This window comes from Taudactylus pleione, unplaced genomic scaffold (genome assembly GCF_031769625.1).
Source record: "Taudactylus pleione unplaced genomic scaffold, aTauple2 ptg000265l, whole genome shotgun sequence".
Classification (NCBI taxonomy): Eukaryota; Metazoa; Chordata; class Amphibia; order Anura; family Myobatrachidae; genus Taudactylus; species Taudactylus pleione.
The window spans coordinates 5,907,536-5,931,526 of NW_028284667.1; the positions used below are offsets into that span (position 1 = coordinate 5,907,536).

Genomic DNA, 23,991 nt, shown 5'->3' on the forward strand with positions numbered 1-23,991 from the left:
AACATCTTCTAAATACAGTATATATTTACATGCTCACTGCCCCATCATTATTAGCTTATTTCACATACTCTGGAAGGTTACAATAATTAATTAAACTGTACATTCTTGCATGCATGTATATATATATATATATATATATATATATATATATATATAACGGTGATGAAAAAAGTGCCTAGTAGTGTCCTTATCTGGTAATAGGTTCTTCGGTCATGTGACCACCATTAGAGTCAGATATGAAATAAAAAAGAGAAATGCAACATAGTGTGTACCATTTAAACATTACAAGCTTCTTATAAAACTGGATATCAAATAAACCTTCTAGGGAACATGCATGTCCCACCAATTTAAATCCACATTCAAGGATCATGTTAGGGTTAAAAGACAAATTTTAATACCATAGTGACAGACTAATGGTAAAAAAACACATGTTCAAGAAATAAAAATATATGAGCTTATCTGTCCATTAGGAAGAGTCACGGTACAGCATTCCTAACGCATTAATATCCAGTATTATAGTTTTAAAAAGGAGCTTGCAGTGTATGGTACAAACTATGTTGCATTTCTCTTTTTTATTTCATATTATGACTCTAATGGTGATCACATGACCAAAGAACTGATTGCCAGATAAGTAGTGGATTTATCATCTGTTTTCACTTCACTGTTATTTTCTTTGGGTGTATTATTTTAGACCCTAGTAAGCACTCTTTTCTTCACTTTTATCAATTTGAATTATTATGTGAGCCCTAATACATAACAATTTTGTTTTTAAGCTGCCACTATTTTTTTTGAGGAGTGTCACAAAGAGAATTTCATGAAATTATACAATTTACTCCTTGCATATGATAAATGGTGCTCAAGCCAATCAGCTCCCAGCTGTCATTTTTCAAACAGATGACAGTTAGGAGCTGATTAAGTGGAGCACCAATATGATACATATAAAAAAAACTTGCTGATAAATGAGGCCTAGCTCCTCAATAAAAAAACTCATACAGGATAAAAAGGAACACAGGCTCGACTGGTGAACAATCTCACATGAGCGGCATCTTGGTGTTGTATCTCAGTGTCGGTGTCGGTGGAACTACAGATTCTTCTCCAGCAAAATAGATGAAGGCAACAAAGTAAGGCCATCCAATGCATTTCATATAGCTTACTTCATCATGGTAAGTAGCGATGTGCAGCAGACAATTTTGCTTGTTTTGGTTTTGCAAAACACTGTTACTGGTTTCGGTTTGGGATTTTTTCCAAAAATTGAAAAAAAAAAGCTAAAATCACATAACTTGTTCCTAGACTATTATTAACATCAAAAACATTAATTTCCACTCATTTCCAGTCAATTTTGACCACATCACAGCTCACAATATTGTTTTCATCCAGTTTAGGCCAAAAAGTTGCACCGAGCTAGCTGGCTGACTTAGCTAAGCGACAGCAGTGGGAGGAACAAACATGTGGCAGTTCAACTTCCAACATGGCACATCAGCAAACAAATCTTTTTATTAATCAAGAGGCCTAAAGGAGATGGAGTATGTATGTAGTTTAAAGCAGGGAAAGAAAAGGTTGATTCATAGTATATTTAATTTAAGTTTGGATTCCGAAGCAAATTTATGAGGGACAAGGTAAGGCACTTACAAAGAAAATGTATTCATTCACATTGGTCCTTGTGCCAGTGGAGCTCTTCGGTGTTTCAGAATTTTTTTTAAAAAAATCAACGGGGCATGCAGAAGATACTGTCTGTGGCCATAAAAATTCCTGGACATATTTGGCATTCATCAACCGCATGTAGAAGATTTCAGCAGCTGTGGCAGTTCAACTTCCAACGTGGCACATCTAGGAAACGGAGTGGCAGTAACTTTTCATTAACGATGAACTATATCAGCAGCCCATGTGAGGTAGAGTATGTATGTAGGGGAATGCAAGGAACAGAAGTATTGATTCATTGGTAAATTTAATTACATTTTTATATTCTGAGGAAAATTTATGAGGGAGGAGGGGGATCCGATGGGATCCGAGCTCTGGCTGGGGTTTTCCTGCCAGGCTCGGATTCAAAATCTAGGCAAAACGTAATCATCTCAGCATTGGATTTCACTGGTTTGGGATTAGATATAAGCCCCTCTCATGGTGATTTGAGTGCCATTTCACACAGGACCACCAGAAGCAATGCTCACACTTCTGCCAGGGCAGAAATTAATTGAAAATTAATTATAACTGGGGGTACTTGTCCCATGTTTTACCCACCCAATAAACTTGGTGGTTCAGAATTGTTTCTTAAATGATAGGGGCATGCAGGAAATGCTGTCTATGATCATAAGAAATTCATCAATCTCATGTAGGAGATTTCAGCAGCTGTGGCAGTTCAACTTCCAACATGGCAAATCTAGGAAACAAGAGTGGCACTGCAGTGACAGACATGATGGCAGTTTAATAAACTATATATAAAAATGTTTGTCGTCTATACAAATAGACAGTCAGCAATGCCCCAATCAGTGCATAATGCAAAGAAAAGAGGTGCAAGATAGAATTGTCCTTGGGCCCTCCCAACCAACCCTATACATTAAACAGGACATGCACAGTTTAACAAACCAATCACTTCAACGACAGGGACTGCCACTTATGGCTGAAGTGATTGGTTTGTTTGGGCCCCCACAAAACAAGCTACCAGTGCACATTAGGCAGCTAACAGTATTGCTAATCCTCTTTAAAGTTGGAAGAGGTCATTCTCCTCATCAGTGTATACATCACCCTCACACACATCATTCATCCCCGCTGTAATCCACCATTACAGATATCTCTGTATTTTTGAAACGTAATTGGTGGTAAAGTTCTTCCACATGGAATTTCCAGTTCATTTTGATGAACATTATCTTTTTCACATTTTGAGGAAGTAGCCTCCTATGGTGATTGCTGATAAGGTTCCTGGTTGTGCTAAAACTTTTTCTGAGTACACACTGGAGGGTCAGCAGCTTAAGTAATGCAAAGTCAGTCTGTACAAGGGCCTCTAAATTGCCTTTTTTTCTTTGCAGTAGTCAAAGGGACTCTGTGACATTTCTATGTGTATGGTGTCATGAAAATAATCCTCTACCATTCCGTTTTTTTCCTGGCAGCTGCTGGAGAAACTGAAGGAGGAGATGTTGTGTCATGTACCACTTGAGCTGACAACTTGCTCACCAGAAGCTCTTTGCATCTCTTAAGATATGGTCAATTGGAAAGAAAGCAACATTGTAAGACTTAAACCGGAGATCAAGCATGGTTGCCAAAATATATTGATCCAATTTCAAGATATTTGCAACCTTGGATCCTGGTGAAGCAAACAAAGTCCAACATACTTAGCAGACTCGCTTAGTTTAATCTTCTCCTTCAATTCTTGACTCAAGCTAGCAGTGTCTGAACTCACTTCACAGGTGGCTGCTTCAAAAGGTTTGAGCACCTTGCACAAGACAGAAAACATTCTCCACTGCGCTGGACTAAGGAATACTCCTCCTCCTCTGCTGAAGCATATAAAGGGTGGAATTCCACCTGGTTACCACCTCCTGCTTCAGTTGGTGGCAGGGCAAATTCAACTGTTCTTGCAGCTACTGCAATCTCCTGCATGCTGTGGCTGAATGGCAAAAATGTCCCAACATTTTTCAGGCATCTTCTGCACATCCCTCTAATTTAAAAAAAAAACCTGTACCACAAAATTGATTGTGTGAGCAAAACATAGAACATGTTGGAATTCACCCAGCTGTAATGCTCTCACAATATCCTGAGGAGAGTCCAAGTGGGGTAAGCCATTTTGTATGACATACCTTCCTTTTTCTAAGAGGTTATCAGCAGTATGCCTCTTAGTGAAGCCTGTGATACACAGAGTAGCCTGCCTGTGAATGACTTAGTGTTGTTTGTTAGATGCTGCTGCTGATATTGGACACAGATCTAATACTAGCATATCCGTGATGGCATCACTGATCTGCTGTGTGACTGGTTGAGAGCTGTCATACTTGCTTTCCCTTGCAAATGATTGTTTCACAGTCAGTTGTTTGTTTTTTTTAAATAGTAGTCTTCTTGATCCCCTTCTGGGATAAAGCTCCATCCCCTGCAGTAGCAGCAGCAGGCCTAGCGCTGATGGATTCTTCTGAGGCATCCTGGATAGGGGAGGAGTCACCTAGCCTTAAAAATTGGATGCAGGACTACCTCCAATCATTATTGAGGATATTGAGGATGAAGGTGTTGGCAGTAGAGGTTCCAGTTGCTAGGATCTAGTTGAATTTGAGAGAATGGAGCTAGCTGATGCTGGACTGCTTTTTATTTTTTTAGCACCAGTTTCTGATGTTGTCAACATTTTTCATGAGTTTGCTGCAAATGACATAACAGGGAGGAGGTTCCTAGATGGTTAACATCCCCACCTCTATTTACCGTGGTTTTACAAATGCTACACATGGCTTGACAATTGTTGTCAGGACTTGCGTAAAAATAATTCCACACATAAGAGGTGCTTTTGTTGGTCCTATGTCCAGGCATGACAATGACCTTTCTCATATCATGACCACTGGTTGCTTCCACTGGTGCCTGACTTATATAAACAACTTCCTCATCCTCAACATCCTCATTAGTGCTGGCGTCAGCTACACAAATATTCCCCTCATTCTCTTGCACTTCCTCTATGGCATGCTCAATTTCTTTGTCATTAGCTATATTTGTGCTGCTCATCCCCACATTTGCAGAGGGAGCAGAAGTGGTGGAAGGTGGTTTCTCTGCAAGTAGAACAGTATCAGAAAGGTCAGGCTCACACATAGCACTTGTGGACACACTTAGACTCTCCTCAGGGATTTGTGACATTTTTGTTTCTGAATGCAGTTTGTTCTACTGCCTTTTCATTTTTTTTACACCTCTTCTACACTCTGAGTGAAAAGGTCCTGCATTTTCATGAGAGGCAGAGGAAGATGCCTCACTGACACTTGTAGAACCACCACTCATAAATAAAGATGAAGGTCTCAGTCTTTCCTTGCCACTGTGTGTGGTGAATGGCATGTTGGCAATTTTATGTTTTTCTACACCACACTTTCCATTTATTAGATGTGTATTTTTCTTTTGCACTGTATATTGTTTTTTTATTTTAGATGCCCTGACTTATACCCTCTATACCCTTGAGCATCGGCTTTAGTAGATGACATTGAAGGGTTAGCATCATGACTGGTAGCAGCAGCAACAGTATTTGGTTGCTCTTCTCTAAACTGAACGTTATCCATTTTTCAATTTGAATTAATCTTTTTTTTATTTGGACTTTTTGATTTCACAGCTCAATTCAAACTGCGTGGAGCAACAAGGCTTATATATGCATGTGACCGTCTTTACTGATGGACACAGCACAGCCAATTTACAGCAGAGTACTGTGCAACATACAGCAGCGTGTCCTCCTATACACATTGACTAAGAGCAGCACAGCCACTTGAGTCTGGACACAGCACAGTCTATAAACAGCAGAGTACAGTGCAGCATAGAGCAGCGTGCCCCCATTATACACATTGACTAAGAGCAGCACACCCTTTAGGAGCAGAGTACAGAGCAGCATACAGCAGCCTGACTGACAAGGAAATTACATAGAGTCCCATCCATGGTGCTTTATATAGAATCCAAAACCCATGAGGATAACTTTTTGCCATGAAGTGAAATCAAAGTCAGGCAGGAAGACCAGAGACGCCGCTTGGATTCACTCAGATGTCTGAAGTTCAGGCGGGTTTTTATTTCATGCAATCTGAGCTACCAAACATTTTTAGTGACCTCCCTGCATTTGTTGCCATTATCTATACACCGAAGATTGACCTATAAAGACCTAAAAAAAACTTCTGCTGATGACATCTCCAGTTGCTTATCAAGTACAAAAACTTGGATAGATTATATTCCATCCTTTTACAATAATCTAGACCATCAGTAAAGTCACCAAGATCTGAGGCTACCCTTTTAAATATACATTTCAGTTTAACAGATTTCCATAAGGACAGGAAGTTTGTTCTTTCCCCAGGATAGTGCATATTGTTGCAATATATAATGCAGTACCTTTACTAACATAAAAGATCTGCAGAGTGACCATCCTCCTTCCACTGTGATAATTAGAATTCAATGTGCCATCTACCTTATAGTGAGGCCAAAGAAAGAACCGATGGTTCACTTACTGTACTTCTTTAAGATATGGCAAGGTCAGCTGCCGATTAGTAATCACTATATTGTATGAGTCTAGGTTGTAAGGTTTCACTGGGGACCAATGCTAGCTGAAAGAGGGTGGCCCCAGCAGAAACATGGATTTGCAATGACCTGCTGAAGCTGCCTGTTATTGTAGAGATGCATGTAGAGCCACAAGAAAAGGCAAAGAATGACTACCTACCCATCAGTTGCCGTCAACAAGTGCAGACACTTTTCGATAAGGAAGACATAGCACCGACAAGGTGCTACAATAATTAGTCCTCACCTATCACTGCCACATATGTCTTAAGAAGTGCAAGTATGCTGCTATTCACTTTTATTTTCTGTTGTTATTATTGGCATATCCTATAGGCAGTGCTGTAACAGGACTGACTAGAGCCCTGTGCTGCCTATGCCCCCTGAGTGCATGACGGATGGGGCGGGACCTCCAGTGCCAGTAAGAACAGCAATGCCAAGAGTATTATCATCCAAAGGACAATCCTGGTTGGACTGCAGCAGTGATTCTGGCTGCAGGGTGCCATTCCGGGCACCCTGCTCTTCGGAAGCAGGTGCCGTGGGGCAGTGACAGTGCCTCCAAGCTCTTTGTGGCGGCACTACTTGAACATCCCTACTCACAGCCCTGCCTATATGTGACGATGTAGGTGCCAGGGAGTGTAATGGAGGTCAGTCCATGCTTTAGAGAACCAGGTCTTTGGTTTATTAACCAGACAGAACAGGTTTGCAGGACTACATTAGGTTAATGTAGCAGGTATGTAAAATGGAATGTGTATGTAATGCCAGCTGACTTGATGTCTCCTGTAAGAATACCGACAGCGGCATCCCGATGGTTGGTATCCCAACAGGGGTCAGGTAAGTATATTTAACCTTACCCCTGAACTCTAACCCTCCCTTATTGTAGCCTACTCCTAACCCTCCCCACCCTGCACCCTACCCCTCCCCGTTAGTGCCTGAACCTAACTCTCCCCCCTTCGTGCCTAAACCTAACCCTCCCCCTTAGTGCCTAACCCTAACCCCCCGCAAGTGGTGCCTAACCCTAACCCTCTCCCTAGGGGTGCCTAACCCTAACCTCCCCCAAAAAAACCTAACCCTAACCCTGCTACACTCCCTAAACCTAATCCTCCCACCTGTGCGGCTAATGCTTAGCCGCATTAGCCGCACAGGCTGGCATCCTTCGGTGTTTCGGTGTGGGGATTAAGATAGGCATCTGTATTTCGAAGCCTATTTTAAGTCCCTTTTCAGGATTCAGTTGTTGGTATTGAGACCGGCAGTATTGAGGCTGCCTGTCTCATAACTACATCCCATGTACAACAGGTATACAATGCACATATACAATGGATGTACCAGAACCAGCGTGGAAATATGAAAATATGAAAAGGCACAGCTGGTGTGTGGGCAAACAAGGGTACACATTTGGGTGTATACATACAGAATGGCAGTATAGTATGCACACTGGCGTATATATGTAGCGTTATAGCAGTGATGATATAATGGCTCACTGGCCTCAGTAACATCATATACACATGTATCTGTAAAATAACTAATATCTGCAGCCTCTGTTTGTGGGATGGGTTATAGAAAGAGAAAGGTAATAGTATTTGTGAGTTATAAAAAACTGCTTTCCTCAATAATCTTTACTAATAACCATTCCCAATTCAATGCACAGTAAACCTAAAATAATTGAGATGAGCGTAGCACAGTGAGATGAGACTAGAGGACAGTGGGCCTAGTCAGAGGACAGTGGGCCTAGCTCTGCGTATGTGTACGTAGAGTATATGCAAAAATAAGCAAATATTGAAATTTTGGAGATGCTGGGATTTATATTGAGACACCCACAGGCAATACTCATCCACATAGGCAGATCCTTCAATAATCGACCTCCCGAGCGACTCTATGGCTGGCTGAACTGAGACACCAGAGCCATGTCTTGTGCATACAGGATCGCAGACGCAGGCTGTTCTACTCCCTGAAAATGGTTGCGACATGCCTGCATTTTAGCCAGCACACCCTGTTACCACCCCCAAATGGTCCTTAACTGTCAATCACTTTGTGAATAAAAAGTTGCTGCTTGCGACTACAATAATGGATTTTGACTCATGCACAGTGCGACTCAGACGCATGTGCAGACGGACGACCGCTCAACTGCGTAAACATTGACATAGCATATAATTCTAAATCAGGCCCAGTTTCAGGAATGTAAACATCAATCCCACGCACATTTTAAGCCTAATAAATGAATACTAAACTGTCCAAGTTAATAGTAAAATTCATTTAAAATACAATCAAATTAAAAACAAACCATCCAACCTCTTTATTCTACCACCACGGCCATTTTTCCAGCGTTTCGTACATGCGCAGTAGACTCCGGGCACACTCTACTGCCCAGACTCTACTAATGCTCCGGTGGTTGGCCAGCCGCATCAGTCGGCTGCCGGGCGCCGGGAAGAGAGGACGGGGAAGGCAAATGGTCCCCCTCCTTTCTAAAGCTGCCTCTGATCATGGTGTATTAAAGGAAGTCAGCTTGGATGGCTTCTCCAATAACCAGCTGTCCCGATGATCAGATGGTCATGAGTTTGAAGTCTATAGCATTATGCACAATGACAAGTAAGGGAGGGATATGATATGATGTAATATATATGAGTGATTCATAGTAATCCCTAAACCTTGGAGGGTTTATTATTTTATTATGCTTTTAAAACATTACATAAGCGCTATGAAAAAAGTAAAAAATCAGTACATACCCTCTACTGATGTGTGGAAGGTATGGTGGAAATGGTTATTGAATAACAACTCCCTGCTGCATCTCATCTTGAGAGAGGAAGGCATGACTGGAGGAGCTGCACAAACACTGTATTGCATGCTGGTCACACAGATGCTCTAGATTATATTGTGGTCATTGGGATGCTTTCTATATTGTATGGTGGTCAATTGCAATATCTCTGTAATATATAGCGGTCACTGTGATGCTCTTTATATTGTATGGCAATCACTATGATGCTCTCTGTATGGTATGACAGTCACAGTAATGCTCTCTATACTATATAGTGGTCACTCTCTGTACAGTATGTCAATTTGCTCTTGATTAGATGTAGGCAGGGGCTATGTCCTTTTTTTCATATACTTTGCTAGGGAAAATTTATTTTAATCTGCCTACTTTTGTGTTGTACCACCTACAGTTGATTTGGTTTCGCCCATATGAAACCACATTCATAAAGTTTCCAATTGTCCCCTGCCCATATATCACCTAAATTAAAAATATATTCACTCTGCTTTTGGACCAAAATAAAGCTGTACCTGTCCCAAAATGATAATATAGGTTTAGGGCCTGATTCTGAGTTGCACGCTACTTCATATGCGGCTGTGTCTAGCGATTATTTGCATACTGCGCATGAATCCCAGCTTCATATACACCTTTGTGAGCATATGCACGATTCAGACTCTCATGCACCATTTCTATGTGGATGCAAAATGATCTTTTCTGGAGGGCACTTGTGTGGCAACAATGCAAATGCAAACGCACACAAGGGAACCATCTTGTATTTTGGATGTATACCCAGAGTTCCTCACTATTATAAGTCATGAGTTTGCATTCTGGATGCCAAATTCAGGCGGATCTCTTGCACCTTGCATGGGGTAGGTATGATGGAAACTGATGAGAATAATGAAGACTGTTCTCCAATGGCTGTAAACAAGAAAAATACATTCTATTATCATAACAGCACAGGCCAATAATGTACATTTTATTAAGCTACAAAAAACTCCTTAATATGTCTTTTCTAGTAAATAATTTCTAATTGTACTACTCTTACCAACTACTCTTACTGCTGTCCTAAAACTTGCTCACACAGCTTAATAACCTGATCATTATTCAATTTAACCACTCACATGTACCTGAACTTCCATGTTAACTGTTACCTAACACATTGGGGGAGATTCAATTAGCCACCAAGGTTACCCAGCAGCTAATTGATTGCGCCACGTAGGGGAGAGCTCCAAGTTTCACGCCTGGAGCTATTTAATTAGTTAGCCTTTACCCCACATGGTAAAACATGTGTTAATGCACGGAAATCCACTGATTCCACATAGGATGCAAAACATAATGGGTTTCCCCACACGTTAAAATGCAGAATCTGCATTTTAACACAGATTTCCTGTCTCTGGGTATTAGCAAGCAGGGTTCCCGCAGCTAACTGAATCGGGCAGCGTGATCAATTAACTGCAGGGTAAGCCCTGTGGCTAATTGAATCCCCCCCTCCATAGAGTGAACATGGTAAATGATCAATGGCATTTTACAGCATTTATTAATGAGTTTTACTATACGTAATGAGTTTTAAAATGGAGTGTTCCAACTCATTGCGTATGATAATGGTGCTCCAGCTAATCAGTTACTAACTCTCAACTGTTTGCAAAATGACAGTTGGAAGCTGATTGGCTTGAGCACCATTTATCATACGCAACGAGTTTTAAAACGTGTCGCGTATGATAAAACTCGTTGACAAACCCAAGCACCTTACAAAGGTCGGAAAGCAAAGCTTGGTAAACTTGTCCAAACTAAAAGTAAAAGTATGTTATTTGTAATCCCCACACACACCGAGTTAATAGATATTCTGTTTCCTCTAACTAGGACAACCTGAATTTACTATTTATTCATTATTATTTCAGCAGTTTTCCATTGCTGTTTTGTCCTTTCTATAAGTCACTGACCAGTACTGCTGTCCACTTTCCTATTATAGATGAGTTGACAGTGTTTGTTTTTGCAGACTAGACACTGAGGTGGTTCCTTCAGAAACATTAGTCTAGATACAGTGTACATTTTTTATATTTAAGGTGACTTTGTAGTTTGTTGTTTATGCAACTAAATGGCACAATGCTGATAATAAAATACGACTTTTCAATTAAGATTCAATAGTATTACAGCTAAACAGAGATGCTATTCTTACAGTTGATGTATAACTAATATTTTGTATGCTTTACAACACTATTATTTTTTATGTATCAATATATTACAACATCTTTTATTGATTTGAGATACTGGGATTTAGAAGGGCAGAAGTAAATTCAATAAAACATGATCTACAGCACTTTGATATGGCATGTGGGCATTTCTAATGTTATTACTATTATAAAAATGTTACCACAGCATCTTATTCTTGTCTGTGTATGCAATATTTATGGATCTTATGCACTCTCCAAGCTAAGTTTGCTCCTATCTTATATATGTGTAGTAAAAATAAAACTAGAAATATATAATAACAAGCAATGACCGGCACTCCAACTATAAAAGTGTAATTTTTATAATATTTGCCCCGGTGCCTCCTCCCGGCAGACCATAGCATACCCGTAGATACAGTAGCAATGAATTGTGAGCGGCACTCCCCATAAGGGCAACTAACACGTCTCTGCCAACTCCCTGCTGCTTATTGTGAGTGTTTAATCACTAATACAGCAATGTATATAATGTCCTTCACTGTAATGTACTGTAAGTTACTTTGTTTTTGTTTTGTTTTTTGTTCACTTATTAGTTTTATGTACTATGTAAGGTGCTGCAGAACACTTGTGGCGCCATATAAATAAAGGATAATAATAATAATAATAACACCAGGTCATTTAATTCCATTCCAACGTTTCAATCTCCAACTGGAGATTTTCCTCTGGGACCACTGACAATATAACACAAATACTGTAAAAATGTTATAGCTACTAACTCATCTTGCAATGCGATCATGGGCGGTAATATCATGCCTAGATTGCATTGCCTATGTGATTATTAATAAATGAGCCCCAAAAGAACATATCTCAAAGTACACTAAAGCCAATAAATATTTAAGCCGCCAAAGTGACTGTAACCTTGGTGTCTGATTCACTACGGATCACAATACTACGTACGCACGCAGTTCAACTGCGATAGCAAGCTAATCCGCTGCGATCGCAATGCAAACTCAGCCCTACATAAGGACGCCCACTTTACCATAAGTACATCCGTAATACTTAGCAGAATAGTGAAACCATCGGTATAATCGAGTACCATCAGACCCATACACACACTTGTACTGACCTTACTTTAATTTCTAACAGCCACACACGCTATGAGACCTCACACTGCATATGGCATCGCTGGGGCTAATTTATGCATGCCCCTGAAACAGCGTGCAAACACACTGGCACGCCTGCGTTTTCCCGTCCACACCCCCCCATCACCGACCACAAATGACACTTCCTGTCAATCACTCTGCGATAGGTCTGCGTAGCCTCTGCAGCGCAATCCCGATAACAGTGGCCGGCTTGCACACTGCGATGCGTACGCATAAGCAGAATGCAACAATTGGCCGATTGCGTGAGTATTAGCAACTGCGATCCAAGCAGAAGCAGGCCCTGTGTACTCAGTATCTAATCGGATAAAACAGAGAACCACATACTATATGTAGGAGTCCAATCACAGGGGGAAAATAAGACGCAGTATAGAAATGCCCATAACACAGGTGGTAAGAGCATAACATGACATGAAAGGTAAATATCATTATTATCAATTATTTATAAGGCATCATAAAGGAGCTGCAGTATTTACAAGTATTGGAGTACAATAATAGGTCACATAATAGACCAGGGCTGTAAACAAGGCTACAATCATACCATCATTAAGCAGGCCTGAGCATAGTTGCAACTAACAGAGGCCCTGATTCAGAGCCGGACGCTCTGACAGAGCGCTCGCTCTGAATCAGGGCCGGGCTATTTTTTTTTTAGAACGGCCTCCTGGCCGCTCGCATAGCTGTGGGTGACCACCCACAGCTATAGCGAGCGGCCAGGAAGATGGTTGCGATGGTCAAGACCATCGCAACCATCGGGCTTGCGACGAGACCCTTGTGGTAGAGTCTCATTGCCGCAAGCCCCAGAGAGATTTCAGCTCTAACAGAGCCGAAATCTCTCCCACTGACATCACTCGTGATGTCAGTGGGGCCGCCCCCAAACGGAGGCGTTCACATGGGAACGCCTCCGTTTGGGCAGCCACTCCCCCGGCCCTCCCACCAAAGGGGGCATGCTGTCACTTAACATCGACAGCACGGCCCCTTTGGTACGAGACCCGGAGCGATGGATTGCCCGTCGCTATCCGGGTCTCGCGCATGCGCACGACGGAGCCGGCTCCGTCGTGCGCATGCGCACTGGCCCACCATCGACCCGGTTGCGAGTGCACAGCGCTTGCGACCGGGTCAGAATCAGGCCCAGAGTCCTGGGTGGTGTCAGACTGGGGCATGATGGGCCCACCAGGGGAATCCAATGGTATATTCCTCCTACCAGGGCATATGGTGCACCACTGGATGGATGTTGCCAAACAGCAGAGGTGCATAAGAAAGAACAACAACTGCTCTGCCATCTCATCTAACTGATTCTTTATCATTTTACCCAGTGTAAGGCCAGTTTGCAACACCCTCCCATCCACTTCAAATAAAAGTGTGTACACTATTGCTAAGTACACACGGCTCAACCTTCGTAAGAAAAATAGTGTGAAGCCGGACATAGGGGGTCATTCAGACCCGCTCGTGAGCGGCAGTACGTTCGCAAGCGGGTTGATGTTCCCCCACTGTGCATGCGCACGACAGAGGGAGCTCCGTCGTGCGCATGCGCGAGACCCGGTGAGCGACGGGCTCTCCATCGCTCCGGGTCTCGCACCAAAGGGGGCGTGCTGTCGATGTTGATTGACAGCACGCCCCCTTTGGTGGGCATGCCTGCCAGACGGAGGCGTTCCTATGGGAACGCCTACCGTCTCAAGCAGGCCCCACTGACATCACTAGTGATGTCAGTGGGAGTGATTTTGGCTCTGATAGAGCCAAAATCACTCCAGGGCTTGCGGCAGCAAGACCCTACCGCAGGGTCTCCGTCGCAAGCCCGATGGTCGCGATGGTCTTGACCATCGCGACCATCATCATGGACGCTCGCTATAGCTGTGGGTGGTAACCCACAGCTATGCGAGCGTCCATGAGGACGCTCCAAAAAAAGGTAGGAGGGCCCTGATTCAGAGTGAGCGCTCTGGTCAGAGTGTTCAGCTCTGAATCAGGCCCATACATCCCAATTTTCCTTGCAATGGAGACAAAGGGCCTGATAGAGCCGCTCGTAAGCGGCTGCTCGTTCGCTCCGAGCGATGTTCGCACAACTGCGTATGCATATGGGTCATAATGCGCATGCACCAACCAGTCAGTGCGGTCGGAAAATGTGTGTTTGCAAAATGCACGTCACGTCAATGCACGTCACATGCATTGGACGGATGTGCAGCCGAGGTTCCCCATTGGAGTATTGCCAGGGGGGAACTCTGGTGTGGAAGCATCGTGGGGACGCCTTTTGTGTCCCGACCGGATGTAGATGCGGGACCGGATGGTCATGCCCCTGGGGCAGCGCAGGCTATGTGGAAGTATAGCTTTAGATTAATGGAGGAGGAACCTTTATGGATGAGCTCCGTGGGGACATATTTATTGGCCGAACCAGAAGTAATGGCCGGAAATCCATATGTATCATTTTATTTATAAATAAAGATCATGAAATCTATGTTTTTTATGTTATTGATGAAACGATGGTATGGCTATTCGTTTAGGAAGATATTTTTTATGTTAGATAGTTATTTATGTAATATTTGTAAACATGTGTATTTTGTAAGTGAGGGTGGCTCCTCCCAGCAATTAGGTGTATCTTATCCCACTGGGTATAAATACCCATGGGAAGAGTGATAAACATGTAAGCCTTGAGGAAGATCAGAGTACTGATCGAAACGCGTTGGCGGTATTGGTGTTGAACAGCTATCCTGACCAGACCAGAGGAGGACAGTGGCATTTCCATCGAAGATTTGGGTGTATTACTGCGGGCAGTGAGATCACTCTTATACGCACAAAAAACCACTGGATTCGGGTAGGAAGCAACCTTCACCTTTTGTGGATATATCAGCTGTGAACCATTGTTGTATTTTTAAAGTCATTTGGAATTCTATTATCTGGACATATCCAATTAAAACATTTTTTATTTTTTTGGAAATTTTTGTCTCTTCTGTTTTTAAACGTGACTTTTTTTTCCATTCATTATGGACACATGGAGAGTACATACCTGAATGGATTATATGTGTTTTAATTTGGGGTAGATCATATACACCCTTATATGTGAATTATTGTGTACTTAAGTGAATCCTTATACGTCTGCACTAGATTGTGTTTTATGCTTTATGTTCCCACATATTCATCAACATCGGAACATATATTCCACACCTATTACATAAAGTGTCTATTACAAAAGGATTTGAGGTCCCAAGATCAGGACATCATATTTAAGATAAGTAAATTTTATACTTTGAGTGAGCGCAGAGTGGTATTCTCCGAATATTTTGTTTGTATTAATGTATTTTTGGTGAGGATAACACCAAGGAGATTTACTTTTTAGCAGCTTTCTTAGCGCAATTGTTGGCAGACATCATTTTCTATACGCAAAATTGCGAGTGCCTGCTAATTTGAGTGACAGGATGAGGCGTTTGTGGGTGGTAACAGGGGAAGGTGCTTGAAAACGGGGAGTGGAGATCCGAACGCAGGCGTGCCAAACTGTCAAAACGGGCGTTTTAAGCTTGTGCATAATTAACAAAGCAGCGTCATCGACCACATCACTTGGTTGTTTCTTAGCCTGAACTGTTCGCATGATTGCGGTAGGAAAATCCAACCACAAGCACTGCGAGCAGTTCAGACGCCTTTCAATGTACTCGATTAATCTAATAAATAGCGGAGATGACGTATGATACGAGCGGCCAGGGGGCGTCTTTACAAAATAGCGAATGCATGTTTCGTTCGCTCGCTCAGATATACAGGCATCAACAGACCGCAAAGAGCGAGCGCTCAATTTAAATAGCCGACCCCTTTTTCTGAACGAGCGAGTGCAAATAGCGTCCGGCTCTGAATCAGGCCCAAAGTCCGGACTGAGTGGGGCAGTTACCCGGCAATAACCCAAAATTGGAGCTGTGCCACCAAAAATAGGACAATTATCAAACTTTCCTGCTCTATCCTGCCTATTCCAGATTCCACTACCTGCTGCTGCTTGTCTGGATGCTGGAATGCTGGGACCCTGTTTGAAAAAAAAGAGATAGATACATGAAATATGAAAAGTCTAGCAAGATTTCAAACTTCTAGATCTCATTCCTCCAAATCAGCAACAACATTAAATCAACAACATTCGTGTTTAATAAATAGACATGCCTACCTCCAACCAGTCCAGTCATAGGGTCTTACAACATTTAGAAAGTTGCAGGCAGCTTAACCTATACATAGGACCCCTGCTTGTGTCCATAAATTTCTATACTTCCTGCTACCCTATTTTAAGAAATACATCCCACAGTGTAACCTCTCCATTCTGATTCTCACCACCCAGACACTGGATAACCCCCCTTCCCCTATTTGTTCCAAGCACATTGTAATATATCATCACTCCATGACTTCTAGTCCCCTGCAATATCCGTATTCCAGCCTACTGTCATAACCTTGGAGCTCTACTATCCCAGCCCACTGTAATCTCTCCACCTCTCCGAGGCAAATGCAATGTTCCCCCTACTCCCAGCCCACCAACCATCCATCATTTCCTTACCCACTATCAGGGCTATTTCTCTGGAAAAATATTTACAGGAACTGTGGGTGAAGCTACTGGGGGTGGAGCTATAGAAAAACTATTATATATAAATTGTATATACATATATATGTATAAAAGTTGTAGCTTTATTCCAACAGCGTTTTGGGAAACATATCAAGGTTACATATACAATGAAAAACAATCCCCCTAAATACCCAGCAGGATCAGCGTGGTGATCAAGGATCACACTCACCTCTGTGACACGGTCGTCAGACCCCCTCCTCTGATGCGCTCCATAAACCTTGAGTCCCATCCGTCAAGATGTCATCCGCCACACCACTCAGGTGATCACAGTCCCGATTTCTCTGCTTGTTCCTATGGGAACATGACAACAATCAACCAACTTTATTAATCCTTCACACTTGCCTTAAAAACAGTCAATATGACACGTTAAATAGCAAAACATACATTTATAAGCCATATATTAAATTAATAATTTGAAACATCAATATCAGACCCTAATGAAGTACTCCAAAAAACTTCCCCTTTTCCTACAGGTAACAATGGAGACCCAATGTTTTATTAAATCCCATGGGGCTCATTTGTCCAATTTAAATATCCATCTGGATTCAGCCTGCAGCAATAGTTTACCCCTGTTACCTCCACATATATCATGTAGTATATGGTCGATATATATAGTATTTAGAAAAGACACTCAAAAGGGCCTTTAAAATAAAAGTTATTAAATCATAATTAATGCTGAAAAATAGCACTGCCTACTATAATGTGCTTTCCTGCACACACTTCTCCTGTCTCACACTAAAATCCTCACCCTTCCCAGTCCATAAAACAATATCCCCACCCCTTCCAGCCCATTAATATTCCAATCCACTGTAAAGATCAAATTCCTGCAAACAGGGGAGTAACTAGGTATTTGAAGGCCCCATAGCAAAAGTTTGTAAGGGCCCCTATGTACCACCCAACGGTGAAAAATGTATTTAACACATGTAACATTGACAAGGAAGATGGGCCTCCCTCAGCTCAGGGCCCCATAAGAGCTTTACCCCTTGCACCTACGGTAATTACGCCCATGCCTGCAACCCCACTGTTATTTCCTCACTACTCCATTCCTTTCATTCCTCCTGTAATATCCACACTCCTCACCTTTCCCAAACCACTGTAATATTGCCACTCATTTCAGCCCTGTAAAATGTCAACACCCATCCAAGCCCAGCAAAATATCTTGACTCCTCCACACATTGCAGACTACTGTAATATCCCCTCCACAAATAGGCCAGTATAATGTCTACCAGGGCCATTGAAGGAGGTGCAGAGCCCAGGTACTTGGGGGAGGGGGGACATGGTCTAATATAGGGAGGAGTGACCACACCTACTTGCAAAAAAATAATTGATATTTGTTACAGCTGCCAATATATTTGTAGAGATGAGCTGATCTGCTTCGCTAGAAATCAAATTGGAGTATTCACAATGTGTTATGGGAGAGATGGAGGTCGCTACTGCACAGGACTCAGAGGAGTTGCATGGTCTCAGTGGACCATCACAAAGTAGTGTTAGGGTAAGTGGCCATCTGTAAATTGTGAGGTGGTGGGTGACTGCGGACCTTACAGTCCATATCCTGCCCACAGGCCATATTCTGCCCACCCCTGATATAACAGGAGAGCAGTAGCTACAGAGAAGGTCACTTTGAATTTGAATGGCTTTGAAGTGAAAGGGAGCAAAGGGTAAATACTAGGTGCCAACTATTTGGCAAATAACTGCTGCATAAAATGAATCCTAGTAGTTCTGTGTAGAAAGTTGTGGGCAAAGTCCACCCGGTACCCAGACAGTGATCATGGTGCTCAGGAACTTATTCAGACCTGCTCGCTAGATGCGTTCGCTCGCACCCTGCATATGCAAATCCAGCGCACACCCAGCAAGGCAGACGATCGCACGGCAAAGCATTAGCACACCCACTATGTCTTGACGTGCAATCACTTTGTGTATGCAGACGCCCACCAGCCATTCATAAGATGTCCACATGCGCACATCATCTCCTGGAAGTGCATGAAACCACTGGTACATCGAACACCATCGGATGCGATTGCAGGTTGAGGTTGACTATACCCTGCCACAAGCACTGTGATCGAATCAGTGTGAAATACAACCAAGTGATGACGCTGCCTGTTAATTATGCACGCCCCTGAAACGGTGTTGAGACACTCAGGCACCCCTGCATTCGCACCTCCACGCCCCCGTTTCTAGTGGCCTGCTCTTGTTACCACCCACAAATGGCCTCTCCTGTCACTCATTCAGCTGGGCTGTCTATGCTGGGCGAGCGAACGCTTCCAGATCTTTTGCAGTGGCTCGCACACGCGCATTGCGATGCATATGCATGCACAGATTGCAAATATCGGCCAGCTACGAGCATTTGCATCTTAGCAAGCAGGTCTGAATCAGCTCTTCAGTTCCAATAAGTAGGATCTGGGCGCCCAAGGGAAGCCACCAGGTGAGAAGGCAAGGGTAAACGATAGCAAACTTTTTTTATGTACAGTGCCTAAAGAAATGACCATACCCTGTCAAAATCCATACCTTCTGTCAAATTATACCCTGGAAAATAAAATAAATAAAGTAAAATTTTCTCCAGCTTTATTTACACATTATAACCTTCAAGATAAAAGTGAAAATAACATTGAAACAAAATCTTAATAAATAATATAATTTAATTACTTAAAAACCTAGTTTGGATTACACCCTTAGAGTAACCATTACAAACTTGCTCAGGTACAACCAATGACTTACCAGATAACACAACAGGCCAATTGGCCACTACCTGACATCAATTATAGTAGTTTTTATTACTTCAGAATAAAACCAGCTAGTCCTTGTTGATTCTACTACTAGTAGTGCATGGTAATGCAAATAATTCACCAAGGTTGGAAAGGTGCTTTCAAAAAGGATCTTGGTCAAAGTTGTGGAAAGGCACAAATTAGGAGTATACAAAGAGATTTCAAATGCTGTCACTCTGCCTCTGAGAACCATTCTAAGCATTATTAAGAAGTGGAAGGCATATGGCACTACCAACACCTTGTCTAGATCGAACCGTCCTCCAAAATGGATGACAGGAGGATTTTGAGTTGAGAAGCTACCAAGAGGTTAATGGGCTGACAGGTGATGTTGCTAGCGACACGTGGGAGCATTCTAATCATGGGTACACACTAGGAGATGTACCCCATATGTTGCTTGGATCCGCGGGATCAGATTACATATCACCTAATGTGTACCCAGCTTTAGACTTTGGGACTCTCTACATATCAAGGAGAGCCCACAGTCCATCAGGGCTGTCAGCCATGTGGCTAGAGGTGTATGTACTGTAGCAAAGGCGCCAACTAATGGCAGGATACCCCAGTCTCTGAAAGGTTAATATAGATAGGATTTTCTTCCCCGATCACAAGAAGAACCTCCATCAACACAGACCGGAAGCTGCCATACTCAAGGTTGTTGCAGTCAGACCACAAATTTGGGAGTTTCTAGTTGCAGTAGGATGGGGAACTTTACTGGCCTCTGGGGTGCTACTATCATTTTTGAGATGCAAAAGCAGATCTAAAGCCTATTGACTATATTATTAGAAAGCAAAACAACTATTTCACTGGTTGGGCAAGAAGACGCCAAGTAGACCAAGATTTATGTATCTCACATCACATGATTAGATCGCCAGCTCAGCAGGAAAGTATTCATTTAAAAATGTTGGCAGCTGTGTAGTCTAAGAAATCGAATGTGTGGGTTACTAATTGAACCTGTTTAAATCTTAATATCATTTCAACTGTGTGTGTTGTAGCTCCCTTGTGGTTAGTATCTTTACAAGTGTGAATAACAGTATTTATATTTTACATAGCAATCTGTTTCAAATAATAATGTGTTATTTTTCAAATCTCTATGTAAAGCTCTTTGTGTTACAGAAAATATGTGGTATAATTTATTTTTTTGTTTACCTATTGGTCCTATAGTTAACAAAGGAGCCATACTTTGTTTAACCGAGTGGCATTATGCTTGACAAATAACTGACTGAAACATTGCTTTACCCGTTCTCTCTCTAATTTCATAATTGAACAAATGCATCTTAATTTGTAGAGTTGTGCTTGTTATTCCTTGGATTGTGGAGGCCTGTCATTGATGTATAAGCCTAACTGAGTGTTGACATTGTGGGGATCTTTATGTGTTGTCTTAATCATTCCCGTGTCCAAGTAACATTGCCATGATCCTTGACTTTGACAGCATTACTCTTTTTATATTAGTTGCAAGAGTTCTCTAAAGGTCAGCACTCATTTTTCGAAAGTACTGTTCAATTATGTATTTGCAAGTGCAATCCATACAGTTATGGATTATAATATACTCAAATGTCACAGGATGATTTATATTGTTATATCTAATATATAAATGTGTGTGTCTGTGTATATTTGTGAATTTCTTGTTTAGTTATTTATGTGGTGTACTGTAATCCCCCTGCTCCTTACAGCCAGTTTGAAAGATAAATAAGTCAGGCTAATATACAGTTTAATCATTCTGATGCAATTTCACCAAGGTTTCGCTAAGTGTGGACATTTGGCAACTCGCCCGGGATACTCTGATAGAATGACTACAACTAGTTTCTCCTTATTACAGTGCATCAATCCCACAGTGCTCAGGGAACTACAAACTGTTACCTAGTGTTGCTAAAACTACCAATGTCGTCACTACAAAGTGCTTGGTGCTCTTAGCCCCTGAAGTAGTGCTGCATTCTATAACTGTATATTGACTTTAAATTAAGTTCTTCTAGAGGATGATTGCTGGTCACAAAATGGTAAACATGGTGAGATGTGTCCATTCTAGCGTGACGTAACATGTTACATGTTCTTCTGTAGCATAAAATACATTTTTGAAACATTGCAATTAATGTGAAGACCTGCCCATCCTAGTATGATGTAATAATCTGTTATGCAGTACCCTGCTTTGTAGTTTAAAAGTAAAATAAGATAAGTAAAAGAAACATAAACATCAAGGTTTACTTTGGAGCTTGCTGAACATTATTTTATTAATCTTTAACTAGTATAATGTTTATAGCATGTGGAGGCTCTATAACAGCACTGTACTGTATTTATTAAAAGCAAATTAGTTATCAATATAGATTTTTGTCAAAAGCACATCTTACTATTGATCTATCTGATGTCTTGCTAATATAAAGCACTGCTTTTGAATTGGGGTAAAATAAAAATTTAAATAAAAGTTACCATCAAAAAGTTTATAAGTGATTCTCATGTTTGTATTTAAAAGTTAATTGAAACTAGTCATCTCATTGAGGTGCTCTTCTAGAGATTATACTTTATCAAGATTTAAAATTCAAAATGATGTGTTGCTCGACTGAGATGAAAAAAAGAAATGTTTAAACTGTGAACACATCCGCCTCATTCTACTGTACATTTGACCACAGAAATGTGTATGTTTGGATGAGTTTGGCCTGAAGTGTCCACTACAGGTTATTTTTGTTCCACCTGGAATTCAGTGACAACACTCAGAGCCTCATTTATCAAAGAGTTTATCACTCAAAACTAGTGATAAATTTCACTTTTTATGATAAATGGTTCTCCAGCCAATCAGCCCCCACTGTCATCTGTTAGAAAAATGACAGTTGGGAGCTGATTTTTTGCTAGAGCACAATTTACCATAAAAAGTGAAATTTATCACTAGTATTGAGTGATAAACTCGTTGATAAATGAGGCTGTCAGAATGAATTTATTGTCATTACAGCTCTATTAATTGGCTATAGATTCAGCTACAATGCAAATTAAAAGTAAAGGGCAAAATGAACACTCTTCGGAATTACGTTGGAAAAGCAGAGCCCAAAGAATGTTTTTCTTGTAATAGCCTGTTATCTGACAATATTCCATTCTTGGGAAATTGTGCAGCAGCTTCGATCATCTGTCATTGCTAATTACAATGTTGCATCCCCCATACAATTTGGTGAGATTATATTCACTTACAGTAGCTGAGAGCTCCTGTTGGAGCTTTGCAAAATGTACCTCCAGGTATTATGGAAGATAATCGCTTATTTTTACTTGCACCGCGTAAGAAATGTTTCTTTCCAGCAATATCCTGAGTATTATCACGTGAGGATCCAACAAGCTTTCATACTTTATTGAGTCTACCCAATATCAATTCTATTAGATCCTGTTGTCTCTGTTACCATCAGTATATTAAACCAAACTCTGTACTTGAAAGTTCACTGCTGAGGTCTAATTTAACTATCTCTAAAAAAGTGAAGAACAACAGATGGCCCTAAAGCTGCACGTGGCCCTCTGAGCCTTTACTTGTAGCCCCCATCCCATTTCTGCTTTATTGTCAAATTGATTTGTCATAGCTTGTTACACTTGTTTAAAATGTCAGTTATTATGTTATTACAGATTGGTGTCTCTTTTTCTATTTACATCTGTTGTTTTAGTTTACAGTACACCTGTGATTAAGGGTAATGTGTGGCCCTTTCGAGGATTAGAGGGAGACCCAACACGGCCCCTGTAGTGCATCAGGCTGTCTTATCACTGTTCTAACACTTTCATCTCTTCCACAGCAACTGGAAATGTTGTTATAGCAAGATAAGATTCCTGTCTGGCTGAAAGCCTATTCCAATAGGGGAATATGACTGAAGCCTGGACAAAGCAAACTAATGAAGACTTTATTACAGCGAGTTTGAGAAGAAGTGAAGTTTTACCAAGCGGAATGCTACTTCTGATGTAATCCTCACTTTACATTTAGTTGTGGGATAAGAGTCTATGGGCCTGATTCAGCAAGGATCGCAACTGCTAATACGTACCCAATCGGCTGATTGTTGCATACTGCAACATGCATATGCATTGCAGTGTGCCAACCAGCCACTGCGATCGGGACTGCGATCGCAGTGACTATGGAGGGTATGCAGTCGGGATGGGTTAGATCTAGGCACTTACAGGGGGGGTTAGGGCTAGGCACTAGGGGGGGAGGTTAAGGTTAGGCACCCTTAAAGGAGGGTTAGGGTTAGGGGGTAGAGGGTTAGCAATAGTTAGAATACTTACCATCTGGAGTTTCAGGGCTGCCGATCTTCCGCTGTCGGGATTTGTACCGTCGGACATAGGTCCGGCTGTCATTCACCGATCACCTATGCAGACCCATCGCAGAATGATTAACAGGAAGTGACATTTGTGGGTGGTGACGGAGGGGTGGTTGGAGAAACGC

At 41.8% G+C, this 23,991-nt stretch overlaps 1 long non-coding RNA gene across 1 annotated transcript in view; it reads right to left on the reverse strand.

The window, feature by feature from the left end:
* Positions 1 to 17,046: 17,046 nt before the first annotated feature.
* The window catches only part of LOC148513973 (uncharacterized), a 55,479-nt gene continuing 48,534 nt past the window's right edge, over positions 17,047 to 23,991 (reverse strand). Inside the window, exon 3 of the long non-coding RNA XR_015880125.1 lies at positions 17,047 to 17,127. This is a non-coding gene — a long non-coding RNA (uncharacterized LOC148513973). The remainder of the gene's footprint in view (positions 17,128 to 23,991) is intronic.